General features: G+C 36.6%; 2 long non-coding RNA genes across 2 annotated transcripts; both read right to left on the bottom strand.

Annotated features, from left to right (window-relative positions):
- Nucleotides 1–3583: 3583 nt before the first annotated feature.
- On the bottom strand, nt 3584–5081 carry LOC145162873 (uncharacterized). The gene is made up of 3 exons (XR_013739401.1): nt 5002–5081; nt 4134–4867; nt 3584–4006 (listed from the first exon to the last, which is right to left on the bottom strand). It is a non-coding gene; the product is annotated as an uncharacterized LOC145162873 (long non-coding RNA).
- Nucleotides 5082–6241: 1160 nt separating this feature from the next.
- On the bottom strand, nt 6242–7976 carry LOC145162872 (uncharacterized). The gene is made up of 3 exons (XR_013739400.1): nt 7120–7976; nt 6932–7020; nt 6242–6852 (listed from the first exon to the last, which is right to left on the bottom strand). It is a non-coding gene; the product is annotated as an uncharacterized LOC145162872 (long non-coding RNA).
- Between the last annotated feature and the right edge of the window lie 11231 nt (nt 7977–19207).

Below are 19207 nucleotides of genomic sequence, written 5' to 3'. Positions count from 1 at the left end.
GGCACCTAAATTCATTTCATCATTTCATGTGAATTTTAATCTTTTTGTTTGTCTTTAGTTCATGATGCATTCTTTGAGTACTATATATGATGATTATTTTTGTTGATTCATGGAGTTTAACCGCAGGTTCACTCTTTTGTATGACAAGGAAGAAATCTTGCTACTATGTGAGCTATTTGGGTGATATTTCTTACTTATATGATTCATTTGTTTTGACACTTTATGTGTGCTGACTGTTGAATAAATGCTTACTGAGAAGGATTTTCTAACATACAAGTTCTTCCGAAACATGATGTGGTTTGAATATCAATCAAATTTGGGTGATATTTCTTACTTCATGTTGCTTGCATGTACTTGGTTTCAAACTCCGTCACATACCTTTAGGAACAAGATTTAGTGCATATATTATACTCTGGGAATCATAGAGAGTGGAATTTTGTGTTTGATTATATGAAACATGTCCAAACAGAGTGCATAAATATACATATAGGTACATCAGCGTACACTCACTTGTGAAGTTGTCTTGTTATTTATGATGGTTAAATTAACTAAAATCAAGAAAAGGGAACCACTAATTGCATGTAGTGTTATGTGCTAAGTCATAAGTAGATGACATGTTTTAAGATGTCTTGTCACTTGCAATGTTATGAATTGGAGTTAATACAAGTGCCACCTTGTTAAACTATGTAAATAGTACCATCATCAATGAAGTGTTTGTACTGCAGTTTTGGGTTTAAAAAGTTACTCTTTTGCATCAGAAGTGAAAATGTATTGCTAGATGAATTTTATCCATTTTAAATGAAATATTGATGTACAAATCCCTATACTTTTATTATAAATACTTCTGAAAATGTCACTTGACAATTTCCAGGAGTTGGGAGCTGAAATTAATGAACTTTAAAAGCAAAGAAACAAACTTGAAACTGAATTAAAGAAGGTGTCTTCAGCCTTCCGATTAGTGAGCATCATATATATGTCAGTGTGATTGTCTGAAAGTAACTCCCTGTTTTAGGTCAAAAACTTGTTGTCTGTTGCAAATGGTTGTCTTCAAAATGTCACAAAGGAAAGGGAACAGTTTGATGATGCTAATAATCAGCTTCTTGTACACTTCAAGTCAAAGGTTGGAATGTCTTGGTCCCAATACAATTTAAGGTTTAAAAAACATAGGATAATTTCATGACATTTTACAATTCCATGTTATAAACCCAAATCTGAATTTCATGATCATGATTCATGGCATAGGAGGATGAACTCTAGAAGCAGATACTTGTAATGCATTTGTTGAGTTTCTAGAAGCTGCTTGGGATTTCCAGTATTCTTTTATGGAGGAAAAGGAAAAGAAGGTCAAGTATGTAATTTCTGATTATTTTCATATTCAAATGTATATATACACATTCACTTACTGAAAAATACTATGTTTTATTCGACATACTCAAGTGATGAATTGGAGACTCATGAAGAATACTTTATAAATGTGGCTAGGAGTCTTTTATCTGCTTATAAGGTAATTAATTATAAACTTGTTAAACTCCATTTTTACTTACCATATAAACTATAATCTCATTGCATCTTACTCGTTTTTTATATATGTCTTGTTCTTTTAAGGATGCACTGGGACCCGCTATCGCCATTTTGAGGGAACATGCGAAGAACTTGAAAAGGTAAGAATTTATTTTTGTTTGTAAATTAGTTTATGTGGAGAGAAAAAAGAAAAGTTCTCTCTCTCTCTTTTTTCTTTTTATCAAAAATATTAAATTTGGGTTTACAGTTTTGGTAATGTGGTAGGTATGACAAAGCAATTGACCCAGATGAAGAATTTTTACAAGATATCGAACAAAGAAAAAGCCTTGAACATGAATATCTAGCTGCAGAAACCAAGGTATATTTTAATTTTACACCTTTTGATTATTTATTGGCCTAAAAAGTAAAAACACCGAAGCACTTTTTTATTGTCTTCACTTGGTGTAGGTTCTTACAATCTTTGGTGCGCCACTGAACCTCTAAAAAAAGAAGTTGCACAACTCCATGGTGAAGTAGAGAGACTTATTTCTATTAGGGATGATCTATCTGGGCAAGTTAATACTCTCACAAAAGACCTTGAAAAACTATAAGCTAGAAATAAGCAACTTCCAGCTTTAAGATCAGTGGTTGAGGGACTACACAAGGAGCTTATGCATGCTAGGTTTGGCAATTGACAATTGACAATTGATATCCCTGTTATTGTTGTAAATTTCTTGTATGTATTAAAAGATGGGATCTTTTTAACTATTGTGATCCTTCATGTAGAGTTGCTACTGATTATGAGAAGAGTGCAAGTGCTAAGTTGATGGATCAAAAACAATCAATGGAAAAGAATTTGGTTTCCATGGCTCATGAGGTTGAAATGCTTCGGGAAGAATTTACAAATTCTGATTCTAGATCATGGGGTGCTGGTATATACTTAGTTACCTCTACTTTCTTATAGTGTTTCTCACTATTATGGCAATACAGATGGAAATTATTCTCGTGCTTATGGTGATGGATACATGTGTCCAATGGTAGGTTTACTACATCAATTAAAGACTTACATATCCATCTGATCACCACACATGTAATTTCAAATTTGAACTTTCATTTCCTTGATTAAGTTTACTCAATGCCCTCATGGTGCTGGTGACAATGTTCCAATGTATGGTTGAAGCTGAAATCTAAATGGTTTATTTTACAAGTTGAAATGCGAGAAATGTCCCATCTACCCTCAGTTATCATGGCTTTTTGTTATGGAGAGGGTAGAAGTGTATGGTTCTTCTCAGTTTGTTTTTACATCGGTAATCCTTTGTTTGATCTCATTAGCCATCGTTGTTATGTGAAATAGGAATACTGAGTTGTTTTTAACCACAAAATGCAACAATGGATCTCTCTTGTGGCTATCATTTATGTCATATACTCGTAGTAAAGTATTATAATTTAGAAATTATTAAGCTGTGTCTGTTTTTTATTTATATTCAAAATTCCCCCCTTCCATTTGTGATCCTCTTTATTTAAATTTCCTCACCACATGCAGAGGAGAAGAAACATCATTCAGTCTGTTTACAAAGTGTTCAATTATTATTTCATCATGAATCCTCAACTGTATTTTTATATTTATTTATTTATTTTGGGTGTATTTACATTTTACAGTCGATTAGAGGTGTCTAAAAAGCTGAAAAATCTTACATGCTTCTTGTTTTAATAGTTTATACAGGTATGGGCTGTATTGAATCCTGGATTCTTGGCAAAAGGTATTTTACTACATGTGTATTAAATTTTAATATTTTATAACATAGATTGATGATGCATGAAGCCTTTTTGAATACTAATGGGTTGATGATGAAAACAGGTATCATGTGGAAACAGAAGAAGCATAACAATAAGAAGTAGAAACAATGAGGTGTCCCGTAATAGCAATGTAGTATTAGGTTATATAGTTAGGGAAAACCTCTTAATAGCAATGTACAATCAGATCCCCTTAATACCAAGTAGCTAGGAAACCCCGCTCCGCGAGGTTCGGTTAAGACGAGTAAAGTATGTTGCTATTGTCTACAATTCACTCATTTACAAATACATAATAGTCAAATATGTTGTAGTATGGAAACAGTTGTACAATATTCCTTTGTAAAGTATGTTGCTTAATTGTTAAAGTACAATATGTTCAAAAGGAGATCATTTTCTTAGATCAAAAGAACAACATAATTTAACCGGACCATGCGACTACTCAACTGATCCGTTAAATGTTCTTCCTGGATGTTTACATTGATCCAAAAAAAACCTCCAGCCTACAAGTGGGAAAAAAAATGTGTTAATACAATAAATAGCAACATGCTTCCATTTCTTCCTATTGCATCATTGTACTTTGGAAATTTTATTCAATTATAGCAAGTGAAAGTCTATCTATAAAATATATGTTCGCTTTAACAAAAAAAAGGTTAATAAAACCCAAAAATTTATTCAATTATAGCAAGTGAAAGTCCATTCCTTTAGCAAATACCTGCAGAAAGAAAAGAAGATAAACACAAAAATTTAACCTAAAAATATTTTAAAACCCATTGAATGTTCATAGGAATAGTAAATCTTTTTATTAGAAAGAAGAAAACAAAGGTAAGCAAGTAGCTTACCTCTATCAATTTGTGAAAGGATGTCGAAACAAAAAAATAACCGACAACCGTGATTCCTCCAAAGAACAAACCAACTGTAAATAATACAAGCATTTTACAAACATCTGGACAAAAAAAGGAATAGAAGTTTACCATCAACTTTTCGATTATGCCCCTGCCCCTAAATCAAATTATTCGAACAAGTCAGATCTGGTTGAAGAACAAAATAATAACTAATATTTGAAAAAAATGCAACATTAAAATGTCCCTATAATCAAATCATTCCAACAGTTTGAGAACTTGAATCTTCATAATATTTAGAGTGCCCTACAACAAAAAAAGTTCCAATAAGCAGTTTATTGAAGCGATAAATAGAAGATGCAATATGAGAGGTTGTCCATTAACAAAACTGATTGAAAATTCTAAGTATGTTGTTATTATCGGTAAACATTAGAGCATAGAGGTTAAGTACATTTCTATTTTTTGCAATGTAAAAACAAAAAAAAAATAAAAAAAAAAATAAAAGATATCAAAGGGTGATTAGACAACCAACCGGTTAGAAACCGAAAGATTTTGGTGTGTGTGAGTGTGTGTGTGTGTGTGAGAGAGAGAGAGAGAGTGCTGACGTGGATACCTATATCATAAAGTGATGAGACGATTTGTATGATTCCCACTGTGATCATTTGAGAATGAACGGGCAAGACCAAAATCTGCTAGCTTCAAATTTCCTTCATTGTCTATTAGAATGTCAGAACCTGCAGAAAAGTTAGCGATAAGAATTTAAACCAAAATAATAATAATAAAAATTCATTTTTTCCTGAATTTCTAACTAAAAACAGAAATCAGGTAAGAACTAAAAAAACACCACATATTGTGTATGTGTCCATACATTGTTATTTCTTGCATTTAATACTTTTTGAAAATGTACCAAATACTCCTCGGGGCAACGAAATAATCTTGTTGACTCCAGGATAGGCTTTAAGTTCATCTTTTATTTGTTCTTTGGTCAGACGTGCATTCTTGTTTTTGTTCAATAACCATTCTTCCATAGTAAGCCATGTCCCTAAGAAAAAAATATGAGATATAAAATTAGTAAAAATCTACCTAATAATAAAATACACAAACAACAATATAAAAGTTGTGACCTTCAGCATCTACATGAATGCTTCCACCTTCAAGAATTATGGATTGTGCAAAACGGAGAATCCTCTCCATTGAAAGAATCTAATAGGAAAAAGCAAAACCAAAATTAATGGAAATCTTTTAAGAAAAATTTAAGAGGATGGGAACGTGGGTGTTATTTTTTTTATACATGATGTAAATCTTTTGAAGTTCCAAATATATGTATCGATAATATTTATTATTTTATAAAATAAAATATCTAAATCTATTAAAATAAAAAGCTGGCATCGCCAACTATTGAAGTTCCAATCAATATCAGCAACATTATGTCCTGAACTTGATTTCTACTCACTTACAACAAACTATAGGGTAACACAGAGAATTGATCAAAAGGAAACTGAAATGGAAGAAGAAGTTAACAGTTGGACCACTATCACGGAACCAAGAATCATTCATACTCATCTCAGCAACAAACAATTGGTCTGCAACATGAATCCATCAAGTCATTTTGAAATAACTATTTAATTCTTTAATGAATTATACACGCCGAAACATTAGCTTTTGAGAGATATGTGGCAACAAAGCAGCAGTTGTGGAACATTTTATGAGGTTTTAAAAACAAAATAATAATAACATTTGGTTCAGGCATTTTATCGAGCAGGTGTTGTGCATGAAAATTACTTTCAACTTCCTGTAAAGATTAGATACAAAGAAGAAAACCCCATTTCATCTAACATCTTACAGCTTGAGTAATATTACCTAAATGACATTTTGATGTGTGACGGTGATAGACCACGTAAATGTAGGTATACACGAATTTAAGAAAGTTGTTGGTTGTTGGCGAAAATTATCCAAAATAGTTAAATACACGGCAAGAATTTAAAAAAAAATAAAAAAAAAATTGGACCCAAATCTATTCATGTTGAAATAATGCCAATTGAAACAAATAGCAACTTTTAATTTGAGATTTTGCATTAAAAAAAATAATTAGAAAACTTTACCAGGGTACATGTTATAATCCAAAACATGAGGTGTATCAGTGTGATAATTTGCAGCCTATTCACAGAAATGATTCGGAAGATCATAAGCTATAGGGTTGTAGCTCGCGTACTCGTAATCCTGTTCAAAATTAAATTCATTTCAATATGCTATGCAACAAAAAAGACATTTTTACCCATCATGATGAATCAATCCAGAACCAAAACAGAACATAAATGAACTCATAATCAGGGTGATGGATTTTGTCTCTTCATTGATCGTAACATTCCCATATTGCAGAAAATCATTGTGACAAAAAGCAACATGTTCTTTTAATTGACTGGTTGTCTTTATTGAATGGAGATGGGGTGTGGTATTTTTTTTGCTTAAATTGTATACAAATAAAAATAAACGAAAAGGAAATCAGAAAGGGTATATAAGAGACAGTTGATAAGTAAATAACCATGGAACGAAAAAAAATCCGAGAAAATAAACAAATCCGCAGCACAATAATTCATTAATTTACTTCCAGATATAAGAATTCAACTCAACAATCATATGATTGTTTAACCATGCTTTTTGTCTGAAACATTGCAAAACTTCCCCTGTGATTGTTTAACCATGCTCTGATCTCTTTAACCTTGTAAAAATAAAAACTAATGAATATATAAGCACAATCTATGAAAAATTAAACAATGAAAATCATGTATGAATCTTACCATTTCCATCAGCTTTATAGGTTTAGATTCTATGTGTTTTCACACTGATTCTTCCATATTTCTTATTTGATTTGGAGTGTAGGTAACATCTTCACAAACAATGACACATCAAATTCAACTTTTTTTTTTTGTAAATATTAATAAAACATATTCATTGCTATAAGTTTAAATTTAATTGAAAAACTTACCTCTCCTGTGAGCAAAACATGTCTCTTTTATAAAAAGCTTAGTCATTGGACCATAGGAACGGAACTGTAGATGCAAGCATGAAAACATGGGAAACCAAAGTAAGTAAATGGTATCCCTACCAACTCAAAGAACACACACATCAAAAACTGCATAAAATTACCAGATAAAAAAGAAATTATTACTTGTAATATGAAACATGTAACATTATGGTGACATGGGTACGTTCAACCTCCCATTCGAATGTAGGAGTAGAGCAATTGGTTATACAGAGGGTCCAATTGATCAGCGATACCGTGATAAGAACCGAGAATAAAATCGATTTCAGGTATTAGGAAATCGTTTTGATACTCGAGCTATTAGGAAATCGATTTTATACCTGAGAAAGAGAAGGAAAATGTGGTTTCTTCCATGTCCGTGAGCTGAGGTGGGGCTAAATCGGAGGTTTTCCTCAGGAAGCGAAGACTTCTAGCCAGACGTGATGATAGAAAATCGACGACAGGAGAGACAGAAGGGGTAGAAGGAGTAATAATCAGAACCTGATACCACACAATCTAGGTGGGTTGTCGATCATGAATTCCATATTTCTGCCCTAATTTCATGGGTTCTGACTTGATTTGAAGCCAATTACCTTCTGCTCCGGCTTCAGTGGTGTCATCTTCGTCGTTACCCTCTCTCCCTTACCTCCTCCATAGGTGTACTCACCTCCACCGAAGATATGGAAGGAGGTTGTGCTTGTGTTGTTGTGATTGTCGGTAAGTTTTCTAATGGTCATCGACAAAAGCGTAAAGCCTCACCAACAATCAGAATCAGGAAGCAGGTGGACATGTGGCTTTAATATGAAAGGGGCTTTAGGGTTTTCGATGATGTAGCGATGGTGGGGAGTTAGACCGGTGGTCGGTACAGAGAAAAGCAGAGTTTGTTGTCGATGAATGAGATCCGCAAGATAACATATTGGTGTGGAAGGATCTGGAGGCGGTGATAGATTGCCAACACGTGTTCACAAAGAATACACATAATGTCAAAAAATACCCCCAGTAAAAATGAAGACGGAATTGCAGGTACACCCATAAACAGGGGGCCTTTTCTGCCAAACTATTGTCCAGTTCACTATTCTTGTTGGTACACACGTTTAATATGTAGATAATAATCTATTACCATTTTTTGACCTAATGTTATTGGATGAAATTGATTGTTTTGGTATATATTTGTTTCCATATTTTTGTATTATGCGTAAATGAGTATCGTAAAGAAGTGTCGTAAATGTATATCATAAATGGTTGTTGAAGTTTATGACACTCAAATGCGTGTAATCTTCTTAAATGACAGGGGATTTAATGGTACGCAATGTGCGTCATCTTCTTTATGCGTCAGACTCTCTCCGAAAAGCTCAAACCTGTGTTCATAATGTTGAATCAAATTTAGGGTGTTTCGGGAAGCAGGGCTTCTTCGAAACAAGGGGGAAAAGTAGAGGAAAACTTGAAAAATGTGTATGATGGGTAGAGTAATGTATATTCCGGATCATGAAAAGGCAAAGGTAAAATTGAAGAGGATACTGAAGAGGACCCAATGATGACTGAATCCGAAAGGGAAGCAAGAGAGAAAAGGGATAAAGAGCATGACGAACTCAATGCCTTCAGGAAAAAACTTGATGCCAAAGAAGCTGAAGTCAAAAATTCAAAATTGATCCTTGAAAATTAGAAAAGCTTATTTCCAGCCTAGACTCTTGAGCGAATAAAGAAGGAAGCAATCGATTATCCAAATCTCTATTTGTTGGAACCAACAACTTCCTTTGACACAAATAATGATGTAGAGTGTAAGTAGAATTTACCCATCACTCCAAGGGCGTTTCTCTTCAGATGATTTGAAAAGATAGACAATTCTTTGGTCTCCAACAGTGTTGTAAACTGAAAGCTCTTCTCGTTTTATTTGAAGTATGCAAAATCGCAATACGAGTCATGGAATTTTAAAAGAATTATGGGACTGAAGGTTGGCTTTCTGGTTTAAACAGAAGACTTTCTGAATGTACAATTCAAAGGATTTTGGGGTTCCAATCATGTTCCTCACGAGTTCACTTTTCATGATCTACCATTTATGAACCCATTTGATTGAATCTCTATATTTAACATTGTTGCGAAGGATGTGAAGAAATATGATCCCGTCTTTGAACACTTGAAAAGGATGATTATGTGTTATATTGTAGAGATTGCGAAAATGTATGTTGAAATAGCGTATGTTCTCAAAAAGAGACCAATTTTGAAGCTGTGTGATCAACCAGAAGACATCCAACATCTAAAGGGAGGACTCATTGGCAAAAAGCACTGGAGCATCGTCTACAAAATGAAGGAGGGTGAATAAATTAACAATTGAATGTTCTTTTTGAGGGATAAGCATTTGTAATCTACAAGTGCTCTAAGCTCCATTCTTACAAGGGCTGAAGCGAACATAACCAACTCAGCTGCGTATGTCAAATGTGTTTCGGACATGATTCGTTGGTACATATCTGTCTGGGCATCCCTTTTGATGATCATGCCGAAGATTTTTGACTCTCAAAGGCAATAAAGAAGACTTCCTTCCGATTTGACACAAAGGGGGAGATTGTTAAGTCATATTTAGTGGTGTGTCAGATAAGCTGTTTTTGGAATTACGTCCTGTTTCGATTCTGAAGCATGTCCATTTTCATAATTTTTCTCTTATTTGGTCTTTATATAGGGTCTATATTTTGTCTTTTATATAACAACTATTGTATCGTTCTCTTCCAGCTAGAAAGAATAGTTCCTCCTAACAAACTGTTCTATTGCTGAGATTAATGGAGTTCAACTTCTATTCAATCATCATCGTTCCATTTCATTGATTCAATTTCGTAATATAGAATCTATCGGTCTTTTATTATTTCTGTCAAATTGTCCCTACATCGCACAGCTCGACGTTTCTGCCACCGGCCGAGGGTGTGACAGGTTGTGTAATGTGGTAGTTCTTCAAATATTGTTATGAGGTTTTTAGGTGAAAAAAATAAGATAGCCTGAGAAAGATGGTCTGACTTTATGGTTTGGTGCTCGTTTAATTTATTGCTTTCGGTTGGAAAAAGCATTCAACTGTCTATCTTTTTTTCTGGTCTCGTGCGACCATGTTTTTGTTTGATTTTGCGTCTTTATCAGCTTCGACTATGGAAGGATTGTGTGTTATAGAATTATATAGCGTGTGTTGTGTTTGGTAAGTGTCGAGAGGGTTATAGACTAGGTTCCTGCAAGTCGATGGGATGATGGTTAAATACCTTTAGTCCCCTATGGTGCTTGTTATGAGTCTTCAGTCTATTGATGAAATTATGGCAAGATCGTTGTTGTACCGTGAGCTTATCGTTGTAATTGTTAGATGGTGTCACGACGTATCGTGAACCAATGATTCTATGACTCATGTCGGTGGGACCCGATAGTCATTTAATTCAGACTTTTAGGTTTGGGATCGTTAGTCTTTTTGGGATAGTTGAGTGTTAGAACATTTTAGGGATTCAGGAGGCTTAATGGCCAACTGGTTTAGATCATGAGGATGTTGAAATTTTGTTTTGTTGGAAGTCTTAATTGTGCATCAGAATTCGTTTGCTAAATGTTTACATTTGTGGATCCCTAGTTGCTTGTGGGCTATTTATTAGGAGTTTGCTTACCAGTGTTGGCAATAGGTTCTAAAAATTCAGTTCATGAAATTCATTATAAATGTCTTGAATGATTTTTCAGGTGGTTGTACACTTGAGTTGGCGTGGGATTATGGATTCAACACAAGATTCTTGTATTGACCATTACTATGTTCGTGGGAGCGGTGGGTGAGTGATGACTTGTCCGGAAGTCAAGTATGTATTTGAATTCAAGTTGGTTATTTAAGCATAAATTTTATATTTGATATTAGTTGAAATTCACGGTCGGGATGTTTTGGATGTTCATTTTGCATGGTTGGATGGTGTTCCTTGTTAGGGACTAGGGGTAGGTACGACAAATGGATGATCATCAGTCTTAGGGTGTGGTTTCTAAACTTTAGACTAATGGGTTTCCGGTTTTGGGAAGTATATTGATGGAATTGGTTTGTAGTTCTAGTTTTGAGAGTTTCGTTGTTTGAAAGGTTTTTGCTCTGAGTTGGTTCTTACAGTTTGAGAGAGTGGGGTGGTTGTTGCATTTGAGTATTTTTTACAAGTGATGGGCTGTTAGTTGGCAGCTTTGGGGTTCCAACTGGTGTCTCGAGTTTTCTTAAGGATACCTTGATTTTTGAAGTCGTTGGAGGGAGCTTATAGAATTTGTTGGTACTATTTTCAAGGATTCTAACCGAGATGGATTTCAAGGGTGAAATCCAGCTTGAAGTGGGGGAGAGTTGTAACACTCTGTTTCGGGATGTTTATTATTTAGGGATTGTGGACAGTAATTTGATCAACTAAAGATCTTGGACTTCAAGGGAATAAATTTTAGACCTTACTGGATATTGATAATGTTGGTTAAGTGATTGAAGTCCTTGATTTGTGCTTTGGATGCAAAGGGGTAAAACGAGAAAAGTGATATTATGTACTTTTGCATGTATTAATAAATTAATTTACGTATGATTTAAACCAAAAGTAATTGGATAAGATTGTGGGGCTCGTCAATACCTTCATGTGCATCTAAAGATCACTTAAAACAGAGTTAGAATGAAGAAGTTATTAATATTTGAAGTGGAAGCTAAAAAACTGAAAAATTATCAATTTGTCTAAGGAGCGATGAGCACCCTTTAAGAGCGTGGGGCGACCTCGACCCAGTAGGCTGCACATTTATTAGGGTTTTATGGGTATTTAAAGGCCATTAACCCTAAGCACTTCTTAATTTTCAGCCTCCACTGTCACACCCCAAAACCGGAACGGCGGAAACGTTATGGGGTGGAGGACGTCATGTCAAGTATCACAACACATGCAGTATAGTAATCAAAGTACAACAACCATTGCATTAATAGTATAAGTTTTTACATAGGTTACATTTAGCAACAACATCAAGAGTAGATATATAGAAAATAACATAGGATGCAGCTCGGTACTAGGCTGGCTTCGCAAAAGCTCCCGGAGTGTACCTGTCTACTGACGACCTGAGAATACAAGTTATTTTGAAAGAGAGGATCAACATTTTAATGCTGGTGAGTTCATAAGTATTTTAATGACATTGATATAAATACATGTTTTTCCTCAAAATAATCTCACAAAAGTTTATAGAGTATTTGAATTCCTCCCAGAAAATCTTGTATTTTCTATTAAAAGTAGTCTTCTACCAAGACTCGGCTGTTTCATGTTTAAAAGAACGAGTTCTCTACTAAAAGCAGTCTTCTACCAAGACCCGACTGTTTCATGTTTAAAGAGCATTTTTCCCAAATGTTACTATCGTTATCAAAATGTAGTTTTACATTATCGTTTTATGTCAAAAACGTTCCAAGTTTAATGTATTAAGGGAAAATATTATAGTACCATAGTTTTATATGTAGAAACTACCGTGGTACTAATTACCTTAAGGCCATGAATTATAAGGTAAATGTGAAGATACTCGTAACCATACTGATTGACGGATGAAAACACGACGTTCTGCTGGCGTCGAAATAAATGTGACATTTGTCACCCCTTGGCTTGGTCGGCCGGGACTATAGCTAGCAGTCAGGATGTGGGATGGTCTGTCCCATATAGATCTATACACACAATGCTCGCTCTCCCTCTAGGAGACTCTGGTTACCAACTCGACAACGGTGAAATCCGCGTCATGAGGATGTATCTTGTGCTCGATTTGCTATATACATTTCTTTTTACTAAAAGTACAGGTTTTAGAATATTGATATAGCTAGTTTCTCCTCATAAAAGTTATTGTTGATTTCTAAACTATACCTATTATAGTTTACTTGAGAGGTTATCTAGGTACCTTTACTACCCAAAGGCGCTGAACTGGAGTAAGAATTTTTAATATCTAAACAGATATACATAATATATAACTAGGACTTCAACGAAACTCGGACAAATAACCGGATACTCTAAGTCCACAACCAAACAAGGAACAGGAAATAAAGCGGGCTATCAGTCCTAAGTCCTTCAAACCCTACTTATATAACTATATCTATATAGACATGAATCTAACAAGAATCTAAGTTTAAAAGACTTCGATAAAAGCTTAGTAATTTAAAAAGAGATTATAGTACTTTAAAAGAGATTTGAAAGTAATATATGAAAACCTTTAGCTGAATAAAAAAGTTTAACATGCAAAAATCTATTTGCTTGACAGTTATTAATCACATGCGATTGATATAATAACTTAATAGTTCAACTTGTATTCCCCCCCATAAAAGCATTTAAAATCATTTCAAAGGTTGATTAAGGGGTATGAACTCACCTGAGGTGAGTAACTCGAAAGAAAGATTGATATAGGATCGTCGGGTGTCGAATGAAGTCGTGAGCACAAACGGATCCTAGTTTAAAATGTAATAACACATATATGAATACACTTAGGGTATATAACCACTAATAGACACATGACACACCTTAGGGACATGAAAACACTTAGAATTAAGTGTTACAAAGACCTATTGAGGTCCCTAAATGGGTGTAGGTCCTTGGATTTAAGTGTAAGGCCACCAAACTCGACTTTTATGAGTGTGCGGCCAGGTGTACGGCCAGGGTGTGCGGTCAGCATGTGTGTGCGGTTGCACACAAGAGTGTGCGGCCGTACAGAGAGGGTGTGCGGCCATACACAGGGGTGTGCGACCGTACACTCCTCATTTGTGCCCGAAATGTCGATTTTGAGGTGTTCTAGTGCTAATACCAAGTCCAACTAGCAAATGGAGGCCAAACTCTTCACTTTGGAGAGTCTTAAGGTGTGTGCGGCCACCTCATGAAGGTGTGCAGCCGTACACCTTCAAGGGATGAAGAACACGAAGAACACTATGAGTTTTAGTCTTAGATTCAAGTGTTTTACCAATATAACAAGCTCAATGATGAAGTAGATCACGTTTTTGAGGCCTTTAGAGTGTTCTTGGATGAAGTTTTTAGAGAGAGAAAGTAGTAAGAGAAAGTAGAGTGCAGCCAAATGAAAGGAATGAATGAAGAGGGTCACCTTATATAAATAAGGGTGAGTGTGCGGCTGGGTGGCCGCACATGCGAGTGTGCGGCCGCACACACCTTCTTTGGTGTGTTTGGCCCGATTTTGTGATGCTACACACTTTCTAACCCTTCCCAAGACTCATATCTAGGTTATACTAAGCCTAGAACACTCATATAGACCGACAATTTCGTTAAAAGATTGCAAACGAAGGCTGACACTCGGCTGAGTTGAATAGTTGAACTTTATAGGACACGAATTTTAGGGTTGTCACATCATCCCCCCGTTAGAGGGAATTTCGTCCCGAAATTAAAATCTTAACGAACACTCAAGGATGGATACGAAAGATGTGGGTACTTCATGCTCTAGCTGATCCGCCCGTTCCTTAGGGAAATCAGGTCCATACTGAGTTTTAGCGAATTTTCATTACGAGCTATAGTTTCTTCTTCGATCTCTGGGCCACACGAGATAAGGTTTCATCGGTTCCCTTTTACTGAGCTAGATTTCTCCCGTTTCCTTTAACAAACGTGGCTCTGGTTTCCATTGATCAAATCGAGAAAATGGTGAGGGTTTTGTCGGGTACTACCGGTTCATTCGCTGAGACGTGGACAGGTTAGAGTGGAATTTATGGGATCCCTAAAGTCGTTGGGGTTTGACGGATGCTGGACCAATTCTTATCAAGAATATATGATGGTCCTAAGTTCTTGGGAAAATAGAACATTCCGTACCCAAAACATAATGTACTTCCATGGTGTGATCATCACTTGGCGTGATCACCATTCTGAAGTTCCAAAAGTTTTCTTTTACTGGAGGTGTAGTCCTTCTAATCGGATTCCTAGGGGTCTTAGGTCGTATTCGGATTCATATTTCCTACTGGTTGACTTTCGGAGATTTTCTGGATCATTGAAGGTGCCGACTATATGCTGGCATCTATTGGTTCCGTGGCATCTACTTCAGCCTAGTGCAGAAAGGACCTGCACTTTCGACTCATGAGGGGCTTCGAACAGAAACACCTCAAATGTCGGGATGATAAAGAATTTTACCAGATTATGCTTAGATAACTCTAATTTCATCATAGTCTAATAGATGCTTTCACAGCATGATCCCTAATCGGAAGGAATCGTTCTCTCATTCGGTTCGCTGTTTCATGGATAGCAGTCTCTGATCAGGGCTAGCTTAGCCCTTAGAGATTTTATGAAGTGATTGACTATCTCGGGAGGTGGTTCTACTATCTCTTAGAGATAATGTTCCTTGGGTCACCTATTAGTCTAACAAATCTCCAAGCCATGCCCCATTCTCCATTGTGTTTGTTTCCTCTAGTTTGTAGGAAGCGCGTGATCTTGTATAGCCCGTCGACTAACACCTAGACTGGTGTCGAGTCCACAATCTCTTTACCTGGGTTATAAAGCTTAACGCAACTTGCTGCCTACTTTACTCAAGTATTCCCGGTCGCGGAGGTAATCATGCGGTTCTTAGCATCCTAGTATTAACTTTGGTGAATGCAGTCTATCATCTATAGGGCGACGGTAACTTTTCCCGCATGACGAGGCACTATCACAACTCTTTCCGACCTAGGCACTTCTCGTATGTATCTGTATGAACGAAGTGTTTCAGTAGTGCAAGCATCCCTTGTAGCTACTCTTCCGATGTTACCGAGTTTCTCTATCTAGATTAAATCTAGATGGCATAAGACTCTGCCACTCAGAACCTCTAATTTCCCCATCCATTCTTCTCAGAGTTGAACCTGTCACAACTTTCCAGGTTTCTTGGCTCACTACTGAAATGCTTGATTTGTGAGGTCAGGCGTGAATGGATGGTCGTAGTCAATGCGTTTGACTCTTACGATTTGAGTTACTTTTCCTAACTGAGGGTGTCAGCTACTATGTTGGCTTAACCGGGATGACAACAAATTTCGAATTTGTAGTCATTTTAGTAGCTTAACCCACAATTATTCTCTTGACTTCAGCTCCTTTCCTATGGTTATATGATGAAGGGTTTTATTTTAAGATTCATGGTAGACCTCATAATCGGCTCAATCACTATTACTCAGTGTATCCAAGTCGTATATAATTGAGATTGACAGGATGTTCAGATGTGTGGCCCCACCCCAAACCCACAACCAAACAAGGAACAGGGAGTAGGGCGGAAGCACACATCTTAAATCTTATCGACCTAAATTATATACCACTCCAATGCATATACTCAGTAGTAGTAAGTTAATCCCATGAGTTATTTCTCTTGATTCACGAACTAGATCGTGCGGTGCAAGTGGTCTTTCTGGAGGATCTATTGAGTAGGCCTCGGGCGGTTGTTACCTTCCGGAATATCCGCAGTGCCTTCCGCTTCTGGTTTTAATGTCTAATGGGGTTGGTTAACAGCGCGTGGTACCCCTCTCCTGGGTACTTCTAAAGGTTGGATGAGAGAGACGACAAATGGTTCGTATTAGGTTTTTTTTATTAGGTTCGAAATGATTTTATTTGACGCTTAGGATAAGGTGAAAGTTCTTTTTACACAGCACTAGGGATTTTCGCGTGGTCGAACCAAGTCGAACCATGTCAAATGGTAGTGTCGAAATTGATAAATATCGACACGATATAGAATGAATATTGATAGGACCATGTGCTGAACAGGGCACACAAGTTCTTAGCGTCTCGGGTTCGTCTGTGGTATTACTATCGTGAATACTTGGACCGGCATGATTGACGCTGCACGCTAGGGGTCCTGATGTTTTGGAATAGTGTACTTTTCATGAACAGATTTCTCACGAGGCCTCTCTATAACCGCCTAGTATACACTAGTCATGTATTATTAAGATTAAAAGGATTGTTGACTAAGCGACTCTAACCTAAATCCAGAACCAAACAAGGAACAGGAGATAAGGCCGCATCACTCACTCGAGGTCTATCAATCCTAATTATAAATGGCCTTAACGTATATACTAAGCCATCATAGCTTTACCTGATGGGTTTTTAAGTTTTACAACAATGCTGCGACTTTTGCCTTAACGAGGGAGTAATTACAATTAGAATTGATTATTTAAAGTTTTCGATTAGCTACTTAAGGTTGAGAGGCGTACCAAAATTCTACCGGGTTCTTTGATGTTCCCCTAGGTATTAGTGTTAAACTCCTCCTGTGTCTTTGTCATTTCTTTCAGTTGGGAAGTCCCTCTTGAGATGCCCAATTTCACCACATAGGTGGCATATTGGGCTGGTCCCAACATGGGTGGTTGATGTAATGAACTCAACCGGCGTTCTGCAGTTGCGAGCAGTATGCCCCTTCATGTTGCACCTCAGGCAAAAGGGTTCTCGACAGACTCCATAGTGATGGTAGTCACACATGCTGCAGTGGGGGAAATTTCCTAGGTATGGTCTTCTTGGTGTCGAGACAGGCGGGTTGACAGGGGTATCAACTACCTCAGCTTGCTGCCCTACGAAAAGTCCTTGAGCCGAGGTACTCCCCTTCTCGTTCTCAAACTTTCTTTTCAGGGGATTAGATTGGAGTTCTTGGGTGGCTTTACACACCGGTGCTGGTTGCTGCTGTCCATTGCTATGATCGGTATTCCCGATAGGGGTCCTGCTAACATTTGCGTTGTTAGCATTCAGGTGAGCCATGATAGCTGTTATGGCTGCTGAAACTGCAGCTTGGAACGTAGCTTCATCGATCTGAAGAGTCGGTGTGTCACACCCTCGAAACCAGACGGCGGAAATATCCGAGGGCTCGCGTGATTTAAATTGAATATCATCGCAATGAATATACATGAATCACAACATAAACATCACCATGCATCAATACATTACAACTGATATTGTTCACATCCAGTACATTGTTTTAAATATTACACATCCATAACATAAATTGTTTGAGAGTTTTCAAAACATAACATCCTAATATATTTGATATTACCCTTCAACTTACCTGTTACCTGAGAATACAAGTTATTTTGAAAAAACGTCAACATATGAAATGTTGGTGAGTTCATAAGCAGGGTTGTGATAAAAATGATTTGTGTAGTTTATAAAACCCAGAAAATCCGATATTTCCTGAAAAGACAATTGTTTACCAAAGTGTGAAGATCCATAAGTTGATGCATGAATGATTTCAAAACGTGTATAAAATGAAGTTTTGTACTATAGTTATAGAAAAATTACAAGCGAGTGGTATTGATTTCCCTCGAAAAACCCGATGTTTTCCGATAACATAAAATATAATTGTGTTTCAAATTGCTATACCGCCACAACGAATGATTTTGATTACTCTTCCTTGATTACTCGGATGGTATTGGATTTAATTAATTATGTGAGTCGTTATAACCACGCATAATAATGACTAGTTCTACTGTCTTGGCAACCTAACGTACGCCGGGATTGATCTTAAGATTTTGTCACCCTAGACTGGCCGAGTCTAACTGTAGCGAATAGCTGAGGTGTGGGGGAGTCACCCCCGTATAGATCTATACACAAACTCTCGCTCTCCTTCAAGGAGACTTTGATTATAAGTACAGACTACGAATGACATTTAGAGGTGTCGCCCGTTATTACTCACTTAATCCAAACAACATTGATTACTATTGATTAACGACCTGAATTTGTTTACTTTAATTTCAAATAAGCCTAACAAACGTGGAGAAGAGGAATACAAGGTCCTGCTAATTACGCGTGTTATTTAAGGCTGTTGGTTATACAAAGGACGCGTTGGCCCATTTCATATTTGATTTAATTTGGACCTTACTAGGAATGCTAATGGGCCACCAAGGTCCAATAGCACATATGAGCCATTGAGGGTCCCTTAAACATGTAATTGGGTCACAGGAGGCCCAATAGACATGTGTTATTATTAGCGTTAGGCCCAAAAGTCATGTCAATGGGCCACGAAGGTCTGATAAGCATGATTAGGATCTTTCAAGCCCAACTATTTGGATATTTACTTGTTTTAAGTATAGTATAATTGTTGGAATGTTTGATTGCCGATTGTTATCTTCGTATCGACACGAGACCGTTCGGTTGTTTATAAT

This window comes from Lactuca virosa, chromosome 3 (assembly GCF_052849685.1).
Source record: "Lactuca virosa cultivar CGN04683 chromosome 3, Lactuca_virosa_CGN04683_v6, whole genome shotgun sequence".
In the NCBI taxonomy this organism is placed as follows: domain Eukaryota; kingdom Viridiplantae; phylum Streptophyta; class Magnoliopsida; order Asterales; family Asteraceae; genus Lactuca; species Lactuca virosa.
Note: the sequence above shows the minus strand (reverse complement) of the source record. Positions and strands in the feature narration are given on the sequence as shown.